Here is a 20,686-nt window from a genome sequence, read left to right on the forward strand (position 1 = left end):
CGCTCCCTTATATGCCTTACGACTTATGACAGACCATTTTAAACGATTTCAATTTCATATTGTCCATTGTCAGTACAAGTTTATTGCAGTGTACACGATTCAACTCATATGTCTGCAGGTGATTCAAGAAAATTCCTTTTTTTAAAAGTTCATTCACCTAATGCATGGACCACTTTAATATGATATTTTTAAAATAAATTAAAAAAAATACATTTATTTGTTTTGTGAAATAGTAAAACATATTTCATTTAATTTGAAGTGCGCAACAACCCGTTCAATTCGCGATGACACTGTATCAAGACTTTTTTTATAGTTTTTATTAAGTGTAAGACATGCCCAAGAATGTTTGCTATAAACAGGGACATTTTGCAGTCCCTAGACCGCATTCTAACCCATAAATTCACTCAATATCACGAAGCAAATAAAATGTGGAGTCAAGAGATGGAGCAATATACTCCTATAGTTTTACTATGTCATGTATGTGACAAGTAATAAAATCACAATGCGAAGAACGGATTGCAGCGCAAAAACACCGAGTTCACAATTGTCCCACGGGCTAACTATACCGTCACAACCCTACTCTCTAATAAACTGCTTAATGTTTCTTTCGTATTAGCGAGTAAATGGTTGTATTGTGACAACCCTAATTATACGAATAGCTAGGGTATTACAAAATGACAGGCATCAAATATATGTGCTGTCATAAAAATATATTCTTACCTTGTATACGTATAAAAGTTGATGTTTTGTTGATCCACTCGGGAGCAACACTCTGCAACAAACAAAATATGATGTTAGTTATTTTTTATATAAATAGTGTGAATTAAATGTTATCACAATTAATTTTAGATGTGTCAAATAGATTTTTATAAGCTGTAATTTATTTTTATTAAATAATTATATTATGATTAAGGATAATACGAAACACCGCCTCGTTTGAAAAGTACCACCCACAGTAAGTAAAGTAAATAATTACACCACATGGTACTGGATATTGTGCGTTGTGTATTGTTATTTTTCATATACGTGATTATAAATAAATAAAAGTAGTTCCTGTTGTTCGAGAGGATTCTCGGATAATGGTATAACTATTTTGTACCTTACAATCTCATTCGCTATTGTTAGCTATGGCCCGAAGCGCGTGTGAAATGGTCAGCCCATGTTTGTAGCTTCGTTGTGCTTTTCAAATCTCATTCCATAAAAGGGAATAAACTGCATATTTCAAAAATAGAAATAACATTATTGTAATATGCCTACTTTGCTTATTATGCAATCCTAGAAACTACATACATAAAAAAGGTAAACGATAACGATACGAACAACGATATATACAAAATGTAAAGTTCTGTTTGTTGCAAACGTAAACATGAAAAATTAAATTAAACAGTGCCAAAACTGACACGGTAACACTTTCGACGTCCCAGATACAACTGTCAAAGCGTAATGATAATGTCCGAGATAAACAAATCGTCTGTGAACAATCATGTTCATCAATATTCATGATACAAACGCAAGTAGTCACGGAATCCTCTTGTTATTTATAGCCGAGTGACAGCCAACCCGCGGACATAGCGTCAATGTTCCCAACCAATTAAATGTACGACATCCGCCGCTGACCGCAAATATTTCATTACGCTCATGCGAATTTCAACACTTCATTAATTTAGCAAATAGTGAATGCTCAATTTGACTCTCACTTTTACTCTGAAACTGTGTCTTTACCTAAATCATTTAGCTGGTAGATAAATTTGTTTATGATACAAAATTTTTACTTCGCTTAAACTAAGATATGATAATACACGTGACACATACACCAAACATTTTTATTCATAATATAATTACCTAATAAAAATAAATTACAGCCTAATAAAAATCTATTTTATATGCTAAATATTGTAATAGCATTAAAAAGTTATTCATATAAACTATTATAACGGAATGATACTAATGAATGACTACACATTTAAAGTTTTACCCTAAGTACATCTATATACAGTTTGAAACACCAAGTCTCGCAACCATTACATAGAAATTATTGCGGATTCCGCTATACTGCAGCTTAAAGAAATTCTTAACGGTCACGATCGAAACCAAGAAACTATTGTTCAAATTGGGTATAAAATGGAGTTCTAAACCGTTGGCACTTACGCTAACACCATAATTTGTAGAGTTTTACTACCCTTAATTACTAACAAAGAGTTTTATCTGATCCTACGTAGCCATAAGGCGCAAGATGTGGTCCGGGATAAATATGGTCTGGCAATTTAGTAAATAAAAGCTCTACACGATTCCAATAGCCTTTTTCTTTATAAGAACCTTAGAAAATAGCGTTAGAGGTAGGAACGCCGCTGGGGGCGATCGTGCGCCGCGAATAGAGCGGGCAAAATAAAAGATTCGCACTGAAATGGTTCCTATCGCTTTGGTCCGGTCGGTTCCCCTTTATCCGCAGCTGATCGCACTAGACAATGTGGGTGCAGATCATCGCGGGGCGGGGGAGGCGGTGGGGGAAAAAGAGGCAGGGGCGCAAGCGCATGACCGCGCAGGGCGCAATGACCTTGCGCGCGCATTCCGCCCGCTCTTTCGAAGGCTCCCGCGGCCCTCCAGGCCGTCCCGACACCGCTTTACTCTTTTAAACGACCCAGTATGGGAATGGAGGCAACCATCTTTCCCATTGTAATGTTCAACGAATAAAGTTATTAGCGTGATGACTATGGAATCTATTGTGTCTTTAAACAAAGTTAAAAAAATGCTGATACAAAAGATATTTATTTCAATTAGCTAACATATATGGAATTTTGAGTATAAATAACCAATTATGTAAATACGTGATAAAGCGTTTAATGGTGTGTGTTTTAAAAGTAGGCTATTGACCCTTGAGGAAATATATGACCCGACGTGATACAAACCAGCTGGGTAAACATGAAGTTTTTTTAGAACAGCACGGTTCTTAGCAACTTCGATATAGCAGGTGTTGATGTTCTTCCTATGAATCGTATCATATATCTAATTGGAACCATCAAGGTATTTTCGTTATAATATAAAATACCATCGCATCCTATTACCACTTTGAAGCAAATCGATTTTCTATTAGGAGAGTATTAAGTTACAAAACAGAACAAAAAGTAATTATAAGTAATGAATAACTACTCCTTAAAAAATAATCATCAGATGTCGAAACAATTACTATAGAAAAACAAATAAGAACTATTAAATTGATTCCACAATAACTAACTAAGATAAGAAGATGCGACAATGAGCACCTAGCCGGAAAATAACGGTTTCCGTGACAAATAATCGGAAAACCACGAGCTAGCGTCACAAAAACCGTTCGGAATCCAAATCCACTACGGTGGACGAAATGTCCACAAACCGTAACTTAAACACATATAATGGGTTCATTCCTATTTGTTTTTAATCTCGATGAGGCCGGATTTACTGTATTTGGAAACTATTACCACGAGTATAGCTGTCTTAAGTCATGAGCGTATCTTTATGGCTATATCCTTTTGGATTAATTTGGAGATAATTGTTTGCGAATGACCAAATTTAGAATTTAATTTGACAATATATATGGATACGTAAAACCAAGCTATATAGTATATTGTAGAGAAGTTTATAGATATGCAACTAGCGCAGTCAGTAATTTTCATTCCTATTCGTGGATAGTAGGAGAAATCGCCGCCTTATGTGGCAAAACTCAGATTTGCATGACTATTGAAATAAAAACCTATAAACTCAAATACATAAGTTGTTTATATGTCATCAAACACACACAGTCGTAGGCATAAGTTAATGCAGAATGAACACATCAACGCCTGATGTGTGATGTTTCGTTTGACATTTTCTCAACATTAGAACAGGTTAACAGTTGACCTTCGCTACTGAATACGAAATTGCATTTCCCATAGAGTTGTTCACATTTACAAACTACGTGTTGGAAGGTGCTAAATAGTATAGACTCAACTACATAAGTACTAGGTAAAATGGCTATTCATATTATGACATTATGTATACGATTCTACCTAATATTATGAAGCGGTAAAGTTTTCAAGTTTAGGGACAGGTAGGAACCTCAGATTTAATTCTAAAAATTCGTTTACCAATAAAGAGCTATATTGTCCTGAGTGCTTTGTCTAATCCTTCCACAAAGCAGTAGTGGTGTTATCAATGTTTTATTCTGTTTAAAGAACTTTGTAGCAAATTAAAAATATAAAATCTTATAAAAACTACAATTTAACTTCGCAACTAGAAGTTTACAGACCTCACACGACAATATATTTTACGATTACATCGCTCTACTAAAAACAAAAAGAACTACAGATGGTTAAATATAAATTGCTAGAATCATAGAGGGATAAAACGGGCTCTGAGTAAAGCTGTACTACACTGCACTGCGTTTGTGTGGCCACGCTCTTACATCGAATCTGTCGATCTCGCAAGCCTTTAGGGATAAATAACGTAAACATCCTTAGAGTCGTAACAGTCCTTCACTCTTGTTCTTTTTTTCTTTGATACATTTACTTTAAAAATTTCACAAATAATCCTCTGAATAAATCACATCGTATAAAGAATAAATAACTATTCATGCGAGCAAGTCATCGGCTTCATTTTTATGATAGTGAACTTGGGCTATAAATAAGTGAGATGAAACCGACCGGTCTTCATTACGTCAATTATGTACCGCGTATAATTGTGCGTCTGACTATGTAGACGCCTTATTTAAGACTCGCCGGCGCAGGTTGCATAAGTTGTGACGCCAATTCGTTACATTTTGATGTGTTCTTTCTTTGAAAAATGCTAGAAATTTCATGATTATATAACTCAAATCGCCATTGAACAAGGTAAAGCCATACTAGGATGCGATTAATTGCAGCATAAAGTTTTGAACAGACGCTGTCTACTAATTTCCCAGAAACACTACATTACTATGAAATTGACAGTTGCAAAAGCAGCTAAAATTGTCAGAATTTTATGGCGGCTGCGTAATGCCTAAAGGATGTATAGAATCTATTCATGCTTAAAAATAACATAATTTTCATATACACTAAAGTCAATTATCGAATTACAAATAAACTTATATATCATTTCAATGCGGATTTTAATTACCTCGAAACAAAAATATAAATACCTTCATCGCTGTCCTTCGCATTTCAATATTAAAATATCAAAGAATCCCGTTAGTCAAGTTAAGATAATTTCCTTGGCAATTAAAACAGTGTTGTGATTGTGGCCGCTAACTGTAGCGAGCGATTCCCGCACGAATAAAACAGTGTGCCCCGCAGCCCCACGCATTTGTATAGCGATGCTAATCCATGGGAAACTTTTATATAAATTTGAATTTTTCATTTGTACCGTATAAATATATTGTTCTATAATCATAAACAATTTTATGTAAAAAATGTATTTATGATTTGAAATAGCCGTCCAATATTAACTAATGAGATTTTTGCCCATACAAGTGGTTGGTTGGTTATTCTTAATAGCTATGTGTTCGATGTGATTGATTTTTATCAATCACATCAAAGGAGATAAATTAGCAAAATCATTTCTATGATCTCACATAAGTCCATGTTCGAAGACCTATAAGCTTAGGTTGTGCTTTGTCTATTAGTTCATCAAATAACAATATTTTCCACTCAACATAACGATTGGATAATATATATTATATAGTTATCACTTCAGATCGCCCTTTAGATCTACACTACAACAGAGGAGGAACGCAATTCACCTTTAATAAATAAATATATCAACAGGTAGAGATGCAATAAAATGCACACAATATGTAGGTTATCACCGCCCACTCATGACAGCTCTGTCTAAAGTGAAACAAAACCTCAAAGAAAACAAAACAGATTTGCAATACCGCTCATTATTTTCCTTCACACTTAAAAACCGTGGGCGTGAAACACTAACGAGTAAACCGACACAGAGAGCCCATCTCGGTAGTAGAATAAAAAACTAACTGTATCGGGCTCTTTACGATAAAATCTTTCAAATAAACCACATTTATATGACATTAAAGCACAGTTACTGCTCCGTAAGAACGTTAATGTCTCAACTTTGCATTTTGTTTTAATGCTACTTGGCGCTGTTCGCGGTGTGCGAAGAATAAGCAAAAACTTATATAGTAATGTCTTAATACACAATGATACATTATGGCCCTCTCGTAATCAACATTGTGATATGGGAAAAAATATGCGCATTACCTTATTGTGTAAAACCACCAAACGCTTTGATGGAATGTTTATCGGAAACCGGTTTTTATTCCTCTGAATTCGCGTAATGCATGCGCGCATAATTTATTAGAAAAAAGGAAACTGAATATACACAGCGGAGTCATTTAAATAACCTAATAAATCAGTACAATTTATTTATTTACAAGGTATTTTAAGACACAGATTTCAACTCACGATAAAACAGTTAATGATCAGGCTTTGAAGCATTGCCTACATGAAGATATTAATAGCGTAAAGATTACCCATCAACAAAGGAGCTGCCAGTAGCGAGTGGGACCAGTCCAGCGGTCACTACTCACTCGTAACTCGTACGTGAGACACCTTGCTTGTAACTATCGACAGATGACGCCACTATCTTCTCGTGAATCGTGAGACCAGATACAGCTACGAGCCTACTGACAATGTTCGTGTCATCTTCGTCATTTTGTGCTGACATTTATACGTATGCACTGCGCATTAGTCCGTCATTTAAATGGACTTAATAATTAAAACCGATTCGTTAATGGGTTGTAGAGAATGATTTTGAATTGAATTATCCTATTATTTCTTATGCAACTTGTTATAGTTACCGTTACAACTCATAATTAAAATACTTGAAAAAAAGAAAATGGTGAAGGAATAATGCTATTGAAAATAAAAAAAGGGTTGCAGCGGGCTTTGTTGTCTATAATGAACTAACACCCTATTCGTTTCATGCTCACCAACTCGTGGAAGGATTTGGTTAATTTAGAAACATAATTTTAAATCAACTCAACTTGAATTCAAAAGACAAATTGAACTACAATGACTGCCATAAGTTTACATACACGTTGACATCACATAAAAAAATAACAAATCAAACATTACAATGTATTGAATAGACTTTTAAAAAGTCGTAAAATGGAACATGAATGGCGTACATGCATAAACATTTACGTAAACTCGAAAAGACTTTTACAAAACGGCTTAAGCATAGCCTACAGACCGACCACCGTACATTTACCGCCGTAGTATAATCACATAGATCGGTCATTCTTTACGCTATCTCACATCGCCCCAGCTGGTATAACTAACCATGGTCTAACATGGGACTTGGCCCGTTAGCATTCTTTTCGCAACTAACTGATGATCGAAACGGTCGATACGCCATTATAACGAATTTAACGCTTGTAATTACAAATTAGCGACTAACTGGCCGGGGAGGTGATTTGTCGTACTATGCCACGATAGTTAGTTAGTCCTTTTAATTTTAATTAAAAGATTAGAGAAGGTTTTGTTGTTTTCTAGTGGCTATAACTGTAACTATTTTACGCTGCCAATGAAATTGAAAAACTGTTCATTTTATAATATAAAGAATATTTATAAAATTTAATTTACTCAAACGATTACTAAATTATATAGACATATTAGGCATAGTAACGGAGAAAAAATACAACCATAATACAGTTACATTTTATTATTTAAATCGCGAAATAATAAAGATACGGTTATGGAGCGCGTTGATGTCTTTTATATGGAGGTGTGGTCTTTGCTATTATAATATCAAATTACAGATTTTTTTATTTATAATTTTTTCTACATTAAAAAAATCATATAACGCTCCTGAGCATTTTGCTAAAACATTTTTTGCAATAAATCTTTAGATAAGTGCCTAGAGACATGTACGGAGCGCACAGAAATGTTTCTTGTTGTACAACCAGTTTTGCAGGAAACTTGGCTCAAATTATATTCACGTTCAAAATTCTAGCAAACCTTTATTCCTCGAAGCTACTTTATGTAACAAGTAGAACTTAAAATACGTGAGCACATTAAAATATGGACATTACACGAGAAAGCTTTTCAATTAACACAAATTGCAAACAGTAAAACATTAACGGCACTCTCCGTCTGTTTAGCGATTTGATTGCTTATAGAAAGCGCATGGCAATTATTATCGTGTCAATGGGGGTAATGTCCGTGTTTGAAAAGTTGACAAACAATTGATCGAAGTGCGGAGACGTGACTTTCGGGCGGTGACGGCGATCGTTGACAGCGTGGATAATGTTATCGCATTGTTTCCACAGCGGGCAAGCGGGAACGATCCCGGCCGCAGCGCTGAGGGACGCCGCGCCGCGCCGGTTCGCCGACCGGCGAGCACGACGTCCTCACAATTATTATGTAGTAAATATGAAAGCGGTATCGAATCGGGCCGCACGCTGCGACTGGGATATCTATTGATGGCTTACCTAGAAGGCTAGGTTATTTGCTGGTTGTTTCTTACCGCTATATGAGGTCGAAGCAGTTAAACTCGCGATCAAAATTTAAACCATTATATATTTCAATACAGGATCTGAATTATCCATTAACTATGCCATAAACCTCTAATACTTCCTTTAATAATCCGTTAAGATCCTACAAATAACGGATTCTCCATTCTAAATAAAATAAAATAAAACTCGGGACATATTTGTCCGTCACCAGATCCTTTGATTAGCGACCGCTCCCGGGCATTAGCATCTCAAGTGAAATAAACCTGATTATGAATGTTACATCAGCGATCACCGACCATCAGGTCGTTATGTTATTTATACGCAGCAACAAAGCGATCGTGACCGAATGAATGATTTATATTCTGTGACGTTATAATAACATTAACATAATTGAATGCGACGCGCGTACCAACAACAGGTAGCTCTTAACAGTTGTTACTATTAAAATTCTTCAAGCGATTAATAAAGGAAGTTTCATTTGATAAGATTAAGGTTTGAGTTTTTAACTGACAACACAAAACGAGGATACAAGTTTCACTTTATGTTTGTCTATGGTATGCTCGTTTAAAAAGATAAAACGATTTGAATTTGAACACTGAATTATGGTCAGCTTGTCTAATTACAAGGATGGTTCTAAACTAAAAGGTGTTTTTAAAAAATAGCAAAATAAAAGTTAAAGAATAATAAAAAATATATTTCGTAAAAGTCTTGCACATATAGTAAATCAATAATGATATCCATTCCTTGAAGGGTTTGTTGAAGGGAACAGGATCGCCATAATAGCAAACACATACTAAACTCTTTGTTGGCTTAAAAGTCATAAAACCTTAACTCTTAAAATAGATGTCACATTTATCGACATCTATGTAGTGAAGTACAAAAAGTATGAAACCTCAAATTTAAAGATCTGGGAGTGTTACAAATTACATTGTTCATGAGCAACAAACATGTCGCGGTCAATTGCGGAGTGTCTGGGAGTCATGCTTCACTGAGTTATCGTGGGATAATCGTTAATTTACGTCAATTCCTCGCACTACTACCAGAAGCTACAAATTTTTCGTCATAACTCAAAAGTAGAGCCGAATTATTATTTTTTTTAGTCATTGATTTCGTTTAGATTTTTTTTTAAAATATATGTCTTAAACCACAAAAACCTAAAATGCCGATAAAAAAATTTCTTTAATAAAAACACTATCCTATAGATTGATCACTGTAAGTAATAATAAACTCATGGTACAATAAAATATAGTCAGCAAAGGAAATCGCGGGAAACAAGTGTCTAAAAAGGTGTCAAAAGTAATTCAATCCGCTCTATCGACTGTAGGCGACGGGAGATGTCTGCACGCGGCATGGTTCTCAGACGCCACGCGCCAACGATTCTCGCCACTGCCGTCCGTGTGAGCGTTACACTACTCCACTTTAGGTGAAACCAGTGACAACTGACAACCTACAATCGTGGGTTACACCTGAATGCAGGTCTCGCGAATTTCGAAAAGTGAACGCAGAGGCGATGACACACTTGCGATACAAATGTATATTTAATGCAACGGATGTAATTAACATATCTTTCATTCATATATAAAATACTCGATATATATTGTTGGTACGGTTTAAATGCTGACAGAATTCTAGTGACAGTGTAAAAACTTTAAATCGTCAATTTATGTTCATTCCGAAAATTGTGGAATTTTTTGAAAGAAATTATAAAATATATAATTACTGTAAAAGAAATCTTTTACGCATTGGTGCTTCCATGGCGCACATTTATTTTACTAAGCTACATAACAAAGCTTCAAAACTACATAAAACCAACCATCAGCTGAATATAAATGACTAATATACGTAAAGAAACTTAACTCGACAAATACCTTGCACATGCATAAATCATGCGATTTTCAATCTATCCGCATACATCAGCATTATAGTTATAAATAAAATATCCATTAGACAGAGATTGCAATGTCTACCACGAACCTATAGAAAACGTCGTTCGATGAAAAATTGCTTAAAAGATAAATCGCAAAGAACTTCGCGTTTACATTGCCTACAAATCTGTTAGGTTCACAGCCGTGCACTTTCTCGCTCATTCATCACATTAGTGGGTCGCAGGCTGGTGGTAAAGGCACGCTACATTCAGAATCTATAGCTCCCGAGTTGTATTAAATATAAATAAACGTTTAAAATGGTGAATCGAAAGATTTGCGATGGTTTTTATTTTTTCTCCTCTACCATCTAGAAACATTTTCTATGTGTCCGGTTTCCTATACTGCTTACCTAACCAACATAATTACCTGCCATAGCACCTCATATTTTTACTTATAAAATAACGTAAAATTAATAATGCCATTCTTTATTTTTATTTTTAGTTTAATGGTTTAATGAGTTAAGTGCGCGTCACTTTCATGAATTTTGTCTACTCCTTTAATTAGGTTGTGCATCAAAATATGACTGTTAATTTGCATTGAATATATTATGTATAATCTGCTGGAGAGCTTAAATAAATGAAAATAAATAAATGCGTTCATGCATTTCCTTTGTGCGTATACCTACGCTTTTCATACTATGATTAATATTATACGTGCTTCCAACAGTCAGTGAAAGTAACATTCGTACAAAACAACCGTTACAAGAATTTCGTCAAAAACGTCACGTATCCAGACGACCTTAGCGTTCGAGTGTTAACTTTTTTATCAGAAAAATATTTTTGTGATATGACAAAGTTTTACTTTAATCCGTCTGACGTAAAATGATCATAACTATATTTATAATCGTACAATCAGCTGTAAAATAGGCTAAACAATTTAGATCTACCTACCGACGTGGAAAGCTAAAATGCCAACCAACAAGTCACGTTTAGAACCTAAAATAACTAAGGGAAAAGTGCGTGCCATTTCTCTTTTGCGCGATTAAAGATTTCTTATCAAAAGACAGTAGATAAATACATCCGTTTTATAAAGTATTTTGATAAGAAGCTGCTTCAAAACAAACGCGAATAAATCTTGTTAATTTGCAAGATATCAGGTCGCAACGGAAACGATCTACTTACATACATAAAGTAACGGTGAAAATGCAGCCTAACAAGCAGGTTTTGCATCGCATTGAATAAATATCACGAGCAAAAATTTGCCTTTTTGTATAATGGACGGACACACTCGGATATAACTACAAACACAAACGGTGAACATTTAATACAATCCATCGTCCAAAAACATATGACATAAGCTGCAACTGCCGTGCCAATGTAGAATAAGTATTTAGTTATATTCATACTTCTTGGTAAGAAACATTGAGGATACTTGGAACGTTTCTCGGTTATACTGCCATCTTTTGGAATAGAACAATTAGAATTTACAGATCGTTCTCTTGCGACACACAACAATTTTTAATCTTCACACAGCTCTACATACATACGATATCCACGAAAAGATAGGAATGTTTTTAAAAAACGTTAACTGTTCATAAGAGAAGTAGTGAGATGTTATGATAACTCTTACTAAACGATGGTATCGAAGTTACAGAAATAAACACACGCAATGCATCACTGGTTAATGGCTTATTATCTAGTAATCTTGTGATTCAAGTTTTATAATCGAGTTTTTCAAAGCTTAATATAAACATTTATCATTAGACGTAAACGCTCGATCAAATGATGTACAAACACACATATGCTCTAATGAGGCTGAGTAGTGGCTATTACAGAAGAATTCAGAGTTGATTGGGTACAAAAGGGCTATTTTTATTTGAGAAATGATAGAAGTATTTATATACGTATACCTACGTGACACAGTAGAATAACGATATTGTGTAAAATTGTAATGTTGGGTGAATACCAGTTGTTTTATAATGTGTTTTCAGTGTGACGGCATCTATTAGAAAAACTTTATAATAATGAAATAATCATGATAATATTCCAAACTCTTTCATCCTCCGCGTACAGTTACACCAGCTCGTGTATTTACACAAATGGAGAAATGTATTATAGTCATAATTTCGACTTCATACCGCAAATGCTTATGAGCCACGTCAAAACCAATTTTCTGCATTACATTAATTCTAGGGGCGCGCCTTATATCCCGTCCGTCGGGCGCAATCTAAGTGCGAGACGTTTTATTCGCCGCAAAAGAAATCACTTTATTTTTCATACGATTGAATTACACGGCCATTACAGCACATTCGGCGGAGATGCGCGCGCACGTGAGTTGTCGTGATGCCACGTCTTCGCCTTAATTTATAACTATTTTAGCTGCGTACGTTATTATAATGAATCCGAAAATAATGTAATTTGAAACAGACTGGCCATTTGTACGGTCATATAAAGTACGTTGGCGCCATTCTGCATTCGGATATGGTTCTGTTTTTTTTCTATATTATTTTATAGGCAATGAGACGTTAATGATAGTAATAAACACTTCTGCAACTGGCCTCATCAGTCGGTAATGGACTGTTCGAATAATCCGCTTTCTCGCAACACTGAATTATGGTTCTGAGATACAGTAAGCGGCTTGTAAAAAGAAAAAAATCAGAATGGCCCAGGCGGTTCACACCACAGAATGCTGCTAGTGGCTAGTAAGCAGCAGTTACGTTCAATTACAGCGATATGTCACTCACGTAGTGGACATACGTTATTTGACATAACTGTACAAATGTGTAATGACCCACGGCAAATTTCAAATAAAATGTGAGACATTACGGAATTGTAAGATTGGGGTCGCGTTAGTCGACGTCGAGGGCACTGGGTCGGGGCCCGGGGGAAAGTTGTGGAGTGTATGCAGGCCTGCACTGTGCATGCCGCCGCAATTACATTCACGGAATATACAGCACCCATATTATATTGAAATATAATTGTTGCGACCGGTAGCCGTACCACTGCTTGTTGCTTTTTGACACTAACAGCTTCATGATTAACTATTTTGTTGGTCATTAGTATATAATGTGTATAACCAAACAACGTGTATACGTTGTTTGGTAATTTCCATTAATAAATTACGTGTGTATTACCGTGTAACGTTTTGGATAACCACTGCAGAATTAAATTATGCGATATTTATTTTATCTTTTATATTAAGTATGTATTTAACATCTTGCCATTATCACTAAGCCTTGAGTATTATATTAACATATTCGGCATAATATTTTACTTGATAAACGATGTTTTTCAAAATATGTCTAAACTCGCAATTACGTAACAAATTTAAGACAATAAAACGATGTAAGGTTATAAAACTTTTCTCTATCCGTCCATGGATTTTAGAATAGTTACGAGCTATATACCGTTGGCTACCCATATTATGTTACCTATAAGCAACATTTTTTCATACAATTTACAAAGCGTGAAAACAATTAGAGCTTTTATAACATGATGGCAACAAGTCACGGTATCGAAATGATTCACGCAAAAACATTTTTTGTAACAATATTTAACGATTTATGTTGAATTTTTTTGAATAAAATAACTATTGCGAGACGAAGGCATAACATATTGTTAATTACGTCATGTTCCTTAAAAAACCGGAACATCGCAATGTTTCAAAGAAAAATCTATTAAGCATTTAATTCTGCCTACAAGAATATTTACGAAACTACAACTATTATAATAAATTTCAATAATCATGTGTTTTTCATACAAAATAAAATTTTCTGCATTTAAAAATAAGTTAGATAATTTATCAGTAACTTTCAATTAAACTTCTTATATTGAATGCAAGAATTATACCTAACATCTCACCACCACCACCACCGTTTGAAAAAGACTACATTTAATCTACTCACATACAAAAGAGTGGACATACGGAGCGACATAGTCGTGGAATAACGACCAAACTCCTTAAATAAAGATTTATTAATTTATTTGAACAGCCAACAAAACATACACCTTACATAATTTTTTTAACAATTCAGTAAGTAATTGCTGCAGTGCTATTTTAATTACAGGCTGTCACAGCATGAATTAAAACATGATTTTTTTTTCATTTAAAAATAAAACCGAATAAAACAAAAGTATAATTTTATTACTGACACGTAAACATGGAATGATATGTCAGCTCATAACTGGGCCGGGCAATGAATTGGGCGGGCGCTCCACACACGGTCAAGGCCGCTTGCACTTGATTGCAAAAAACCACCCAACTGGTTACGCGCCCACGCATGCGGTTACTGTGGCCAGGTTTTTTGCGGTAACGTCTTACGTCGGTGATTGTTCGGGCCATTGATCGCTCGACTTTTTTGTTTAATCAATATAATTATCTAATAGTTTAATCTTAATAATATTATAATTATATTAAACAAACTATGAATTGATTGATGTGTTGTGACGAAAATTAATGGTAAAAAGTATATGTACTAAAAGAAGACTACTTAGAAAAGACTACATTACAATATAAAATGATAGGAATAAAAATGCCACTAGTTTATACTACTGTACGTACATATTTGAATACTTTTAGATCGTGACGTATCTGTGAGATAAAATATCATTGATACTTTTATAATAAATTCAGATGTCGTTCAAGGAAAAATATCTAAGAATTTCGCGGTAAATCATTTCTCGGAGCCGAAGTAACCGTAGACAGTGAATCATCTACGAGTTTATTACTTTTACATGTCGCAGCAAAATGTTCATGACAAATGTAAAAAAAACATATTAAATTTATATAAATTGAGGATGTCACGTAAATTGGGTAACCGGTTCTCTTTCATAATTTCATTCTTTATATTTTTCATGAATCGCGCATAATGTGGCCGTTGGCTCCACTTGCAACTTCAAACAACTGTTACCATGTCTATGATTATTTCTGTTATTACACGCTCAAATTGAGAGTTTTTATAGCAAATTTCTATGAAGTTGGCACTTTTTAATAATGCTATCGCAGCAGGTACACGAAAAATCTCTTTTTTCGCTCAATATCGATTACAGCTCATAATAAATGTGCAAATAAAATCTGCTCATCGTCATGTCATCATGCCTATAGTGCTTTATAGCTCGCATGTATATAAAAAAGATGATTTTAGTGCACGTACAGCAGAGCGTCGCAGACAGGGCCATTAAAATTTTAATAACAAGCATCCTGTACACCGAGGAGTCTGCATAACCAGTTTTTGGACGAGTCTTAGAACTAACACCGATACGCGCGTTTAAACGCACAATCGAACACTCTTGCCCTTACTCTGCCTTATTTCACAATATATGTATCGCGATAAAACATAAATCCAACGATATCACGAGAAAATTACATATTTTTTAGATAGAAGGCTTTAGATTAGAATGCAACCCATGTTGATGATCCTCCGAGTTACTTCCTTTATAAGCGGGTGCTCCGCATTTACACAATACCTATATTATGGTCCACATTTATTGAACAAAGTAAAATTACATTATTAATTTAAATAATCCATAGATTAACAGATACACGACATTCGGTAATCCTGTGGGAGTTTCCCTATTTCATCCATTAATAGGAAGTCATATTATCCCTGAGTGCTGTGAGCTGCTTTTTATCCCCAGAGAATGAACTTTAACGCAAGCGGGATAGCGAGTAATAAAGAAACTATAATAAAAGCTTTATTTTCCTGATGGTGCCCATAATACTTCAGATTATTTGCCACCTATGGCAGTCAATGTTATTATATTTTTTAAGGAAATCCAATTATAACTTTACGCGAGTAGCCTCTCGGTAATCACTGTTTTAATGATGTCATACTACCACCGTTAAGAACATCGGACCCAAATTATAAAAAGTGTCAATTCATGCGTAAGAAAAAACGCAATCTATTCTTAAACGAGTTTATTTAATTAAGTCTAGACTCATCGATCTTTTTTGACGAACTCAGTCCGACAAACATCACATATCGACTGATGTATTTCTAGAGCCAGTGCGATGACATTATAGTCGCCACTGAGAGTTAAATAATGTCTAATGCCACTGCTTTGATCTATATGAATGGGTCTGCTTAGATAATCTGTTTTATACTAGAATATTATTAATCTATCATGGTAAAGATACACAGTTTGAGCCTCTCGCGTATTTTCACATTACATGAGTATAATTTTGACAAATATTTTAAGATATTTTCAATAAATTTTAAATTCTTCCAGATTTTTTTTTTTTTTAATATATAGGTAATTCTTTTTCCAAATTTACTTATGCTTGATCTGACGCTAAATAAGTGAAGCGCATTTAGTATTCCACTTAGTTATTTTAAGTGACTTGGGTTTTTGCAGTGGAGCAAACTCGACTAATTTTTGAGTCATATTAAGTCAGCTCCCGCTGACGATCAGTGCATGTGAAATCTAATATGTAAAGTTTACTAAAAAAGTAGTTGCAAGTTTCAAAAAATATATATGTAAATTATGTAGAAATATTAGTCAATTTGAAAAAATGCTTACGGCCTAAAGGTTCCGGAGGAGTAAATGTCATCAAATTATTCACACCTCTCAATTTTGTGTACATACATGTAATATTCCAAAAGATTTGTAATGATTTACTTTCTGATATTATTATCTGATATAATTAAAAACCGCGTTTAGTTCAAAGATCAAAGGTCCAGGGAATGTTTTCAAGGTCAAGGGGGTTTCTATTAGGTTTTATAATATATCACCATTTTGTAAAAAAAAAAAAAGTATACTGCGCAGGTATACTATGTTCATATCACATAGTAAGTTTTTTTATTATAAGCTAAATAACGCTAACAACTCGCATCCAACACTATTGCAACACAAAAAATATTATTTCACCATTTATTATTCAATTAATCTAAATTCTTGCACTCGGTGAATCGTGTCGGTAACCCATTCGGATAATTTAATTTAATGATAAAAATTTGTAATCTGAAATCCATTTACTCAAAAAAAAGCATTAAAACAATGGCAAAGCGGAGCGAGCGTTTGGTATCTCACGCAAGCGCACATAATGATCGAAGCGACCGACGACTCCCCGTGTAATTCGCTAGTAATGACGGTAATCATTTTATCATCTTCGTACCAATAACTCGCGTTTACCTAGTGCAATGGGGCCAGGGTGGCACAACCGTGCGAATAAAAGATAGATGACACTGTGTCTGCAATTTAGTTATTACGCATCCCTTGTAAGTATTACTTCACAAACAACTGGATGCGGTTGATTTCTTAATAGGAATCTAATATGTTAGCTCCCAGCGAAAGTATTATTTACTTCTCCACATTAAGCCTTTATGAAATTAGCGACGCTGTGGGAGTTTCCTGTGTTTAACTAACTATCGTGTTTCAAATCATACATATTTAATTTAATGCATTTAAAATACATTTCATTATAAAGTATAATTAAATCCATTCCGTCCTAGAAAGCGATGACCGTCGTCACTTTTTTCATCATCTCAGGATATATGACTAGACCTCGTGGCGCGGCGGCGAATTATAGGAATTTTGCGACAATGAATAAGACAACTTTGTACTACAGCAGTCAATGTAAAGGCAACATACTTGAACCTCTCTTGAACCAATTTTAAAGGGACCAACTACTAAAGCTAACGGCATATTAATTAAAAAGTAAACTCAATTAACACGAAGCTTTTCCGAAGTACAGTTCATTTTAAAATCCCACGGTAAATATATAATGGTATACGTATATACAGTAAATAAAGCATGCGTGGCCGTGAATGTCGGCATGCAATATAAAATTTGCAAAAATAACAAACGTGACAAACATTTCACCGCTTTCGGGCAATAATAAAAAGTGGCGGTAACAGCAGAAGGCAATATTAACGACCCGAAAACTCCCACATTTAAAAATTAATACCGTAACGCGAATGTAACAAAATTGGTATTTTGAAGTCGCTTTTTTTACAATTATAGAAAGTTATTATTCAATATGGTAAAAATGAAAGTTAGCAAAAAAATGTATGTATGCATTGTTCACATTTCTGTCGACTATTCGATTTAAATATATTTACTCCAGAAAGGAAGTTATTGTCAAGAAACTGACATCATCGTAAATGTACATAGGTATATATTCCAACTACCATTACATTTTCATTTCGCTTCCACCCTTCCCAGATAATTGCTGTTTATAAATACGAAAGTACTAAGTCAAGTCAATTGCAACCAACCGAGACTAGTTTAAACGGAACGTCGCCTTATTTAGAAAACTAGAATAATCGAACCTTCTCCGTCTGTCCCCACATCTTGAGCACACGTTAAATCATCGTTCGTTGGCAGCCCCGGCAAATAATGAAAATAAACAATACAATAAAAAGGCACCATAGTTTATTAATTGCTCGAAACCGTTGAATATAAATGCATAACAGGGCCACGAGCGATGTCTTTACTCCCCTTTGACAATACCAAAATTAAATTATGTTCCTTTTTTAATCGTAGCCTCATTATATTATTATTTACTTTGCGTATACCAGACATCGATGATTGATGACTAACTTCGTAAATATTATAAGCGCTTGAAGCATGAGAAAATTATTTCAACATTTCACATTGTCATTGCGGAACTCGGAAATTATGATGAGCTTAAGTGTGAAACTGTGAAATTTTACGGTACACCAAAACAATTTAGCTTCTCTCGAGATTATTTAATCTGTCTTCTAATGCCCTTTCTTAATTTCTAATCACGATCGAGTTTAATGTTCCTAATCCGATTTCTGAGTTTCTGATGTATTATTTAATTTATAACCCTTCGAGGTAATATTTTTTTTTATTATTCGTTTTATTGACTATAGCATTAAATCAAATATAAATCCAACCTATACGAAATATTTAATAAACCTTAGTTTACATTTTAGGGCTTTCCAATAAACACATTTAAACAATAATTACCATAATCGGTGTTTTATATTTTTCTATGCCAAATTATTCAACGTAAGATAAAACAGTGGTAGGTTGAGCTATACAATAACTATTTATAAGACAGTAATATAACCTTCTTCTTTCTAATCATACTCTGTTGTACTTTAAATAAAACATATTAAACATCGTAGTATAGTATCATTGGTGAAAATTATGTTTCCAAAAATTACTGTGGACTTTTTAAACCTGTTAATAGTATAAGTTTCTGAGCACAATATTATCAGATTTATACCTTTGAGAATACTTAGCTTAAGTTCGGAATAAACATAATTGTATTTAATAAAAGTCTTAACGTAGCTAAAACCTTTAAACCGGTCATGAAATAAACCTCTATCTATATGTACCCAACAAGACAAATCGTACTCAAAAAACTCTCATTATTTGTATAAGAACTACTTTAACATGATAATAGAGATTTAAAACTGAATTAAAATTAACGTAAATAAATATAAGAAATACAAACTCTAAAATTAATTACAAAGACTAAGGAATGCAAGTATTTTATATAGTAATTAAATTAATATGTTTTTATATTTTCTTTCCCTATTTGTAAATTTTCACAATACTGTAACGACTTTTGGGAATCATAATGTGACTTGTCATGAAACACCTGGTATACTCAGAAAATGCTAAAACACATTTATTAATAAAAAAATATATAAAACCTGTAGGAGAGCGCCGGCTGCACAAAATGTTCTCACGTGAATACCTTTATTGTTCACAAGAAACCGAACTACGTTCCGGGAACTAAACCGCGAGCACAGGAAGTGAACGCTTCGAATGGAATGAACGAAGCTCGACGCGAACGTTCGCTGCGAATACAGACACCGGGGCGCGTGACACAGGGGCACGCAACCGGCCGAGCGTCACAAACGGAATGAAATGGTGAAGAAGACGCCACCGTCTTATATAGACGTGGACGTAACCTGACGCCAGATAACGGATTCCTGCACACAACCATGCTACGCCATTATTAGTCTTGCAGCGCGCGCGCAGGACACAGAATCATCTTCCCTCTGCAGCCCTTTCAAGTATATATCGAATTTTCAATAAAATACCTCGAGCAGAAAGCTATTTGCCTTGACGATCGAGAGCTTTAGATATAGCCAGTAGAAGTGTAGCCAGATGGCATACGAAACTTCAATTGATATCAAATACATTTGCAAAAGTGCAGCATCCTATGTTTTCTACCAACATTATTAATGCCGGATGTAATGTTTAATTGATTATAAATAAATGCTGGGAACCTCACCAGCATACAATTATCTTTGCATTAATATCGCAAAGCATTTATTATCTTTATTAATATATCAAAATCAAATAAACAGATCATTCATCTTCCTTAAAATGATAGTAAGAAATAAAACAATCAAATTGTTACATTTAATAACATA

At 34.4% G+C, this 20,686-nt stretch overlaps 1 protein-coding gene across 1 annotated transcript in view; it reads right to left on the reverse strand.

Moving 5' to 3' along the window:
* LOC115441864 overlaps positions 1-20,180 on the reverse strand; it is a 63,217-nt gene extending 43,037 nt beyond the window's left edge. The window contains exons 1-2 of the mRNA XM_037444683.1: positions 19,958-20,180; positions 721-772 (exon numbers count right to left, since the gene is read on the reverse strand). The gene's annotated coding sequence lies outside the window, so the exon portion shown is untranslated. The remainder of the gene's footprint in view (positions 1-720; positions 773-19,957) is intronic.
* Positions 20,181-20,686: the final 506 nt, after the last annotated feature.

This window comes from Manduca sexta, chromosome 28 (genome assembly GCF_014839805.1).
Source record: "Manduca sexta isolate Smith_Timp_Sample1 chromosome 28, JHU_Msex_v1.0, whole genome shotgun sequence".
Lineage (NCBI taxonomy): Eukaryota > Metazoa > Arthropoda > Insecta > Lepidoptera > Sphingidae > Manduca > Manduca sexta.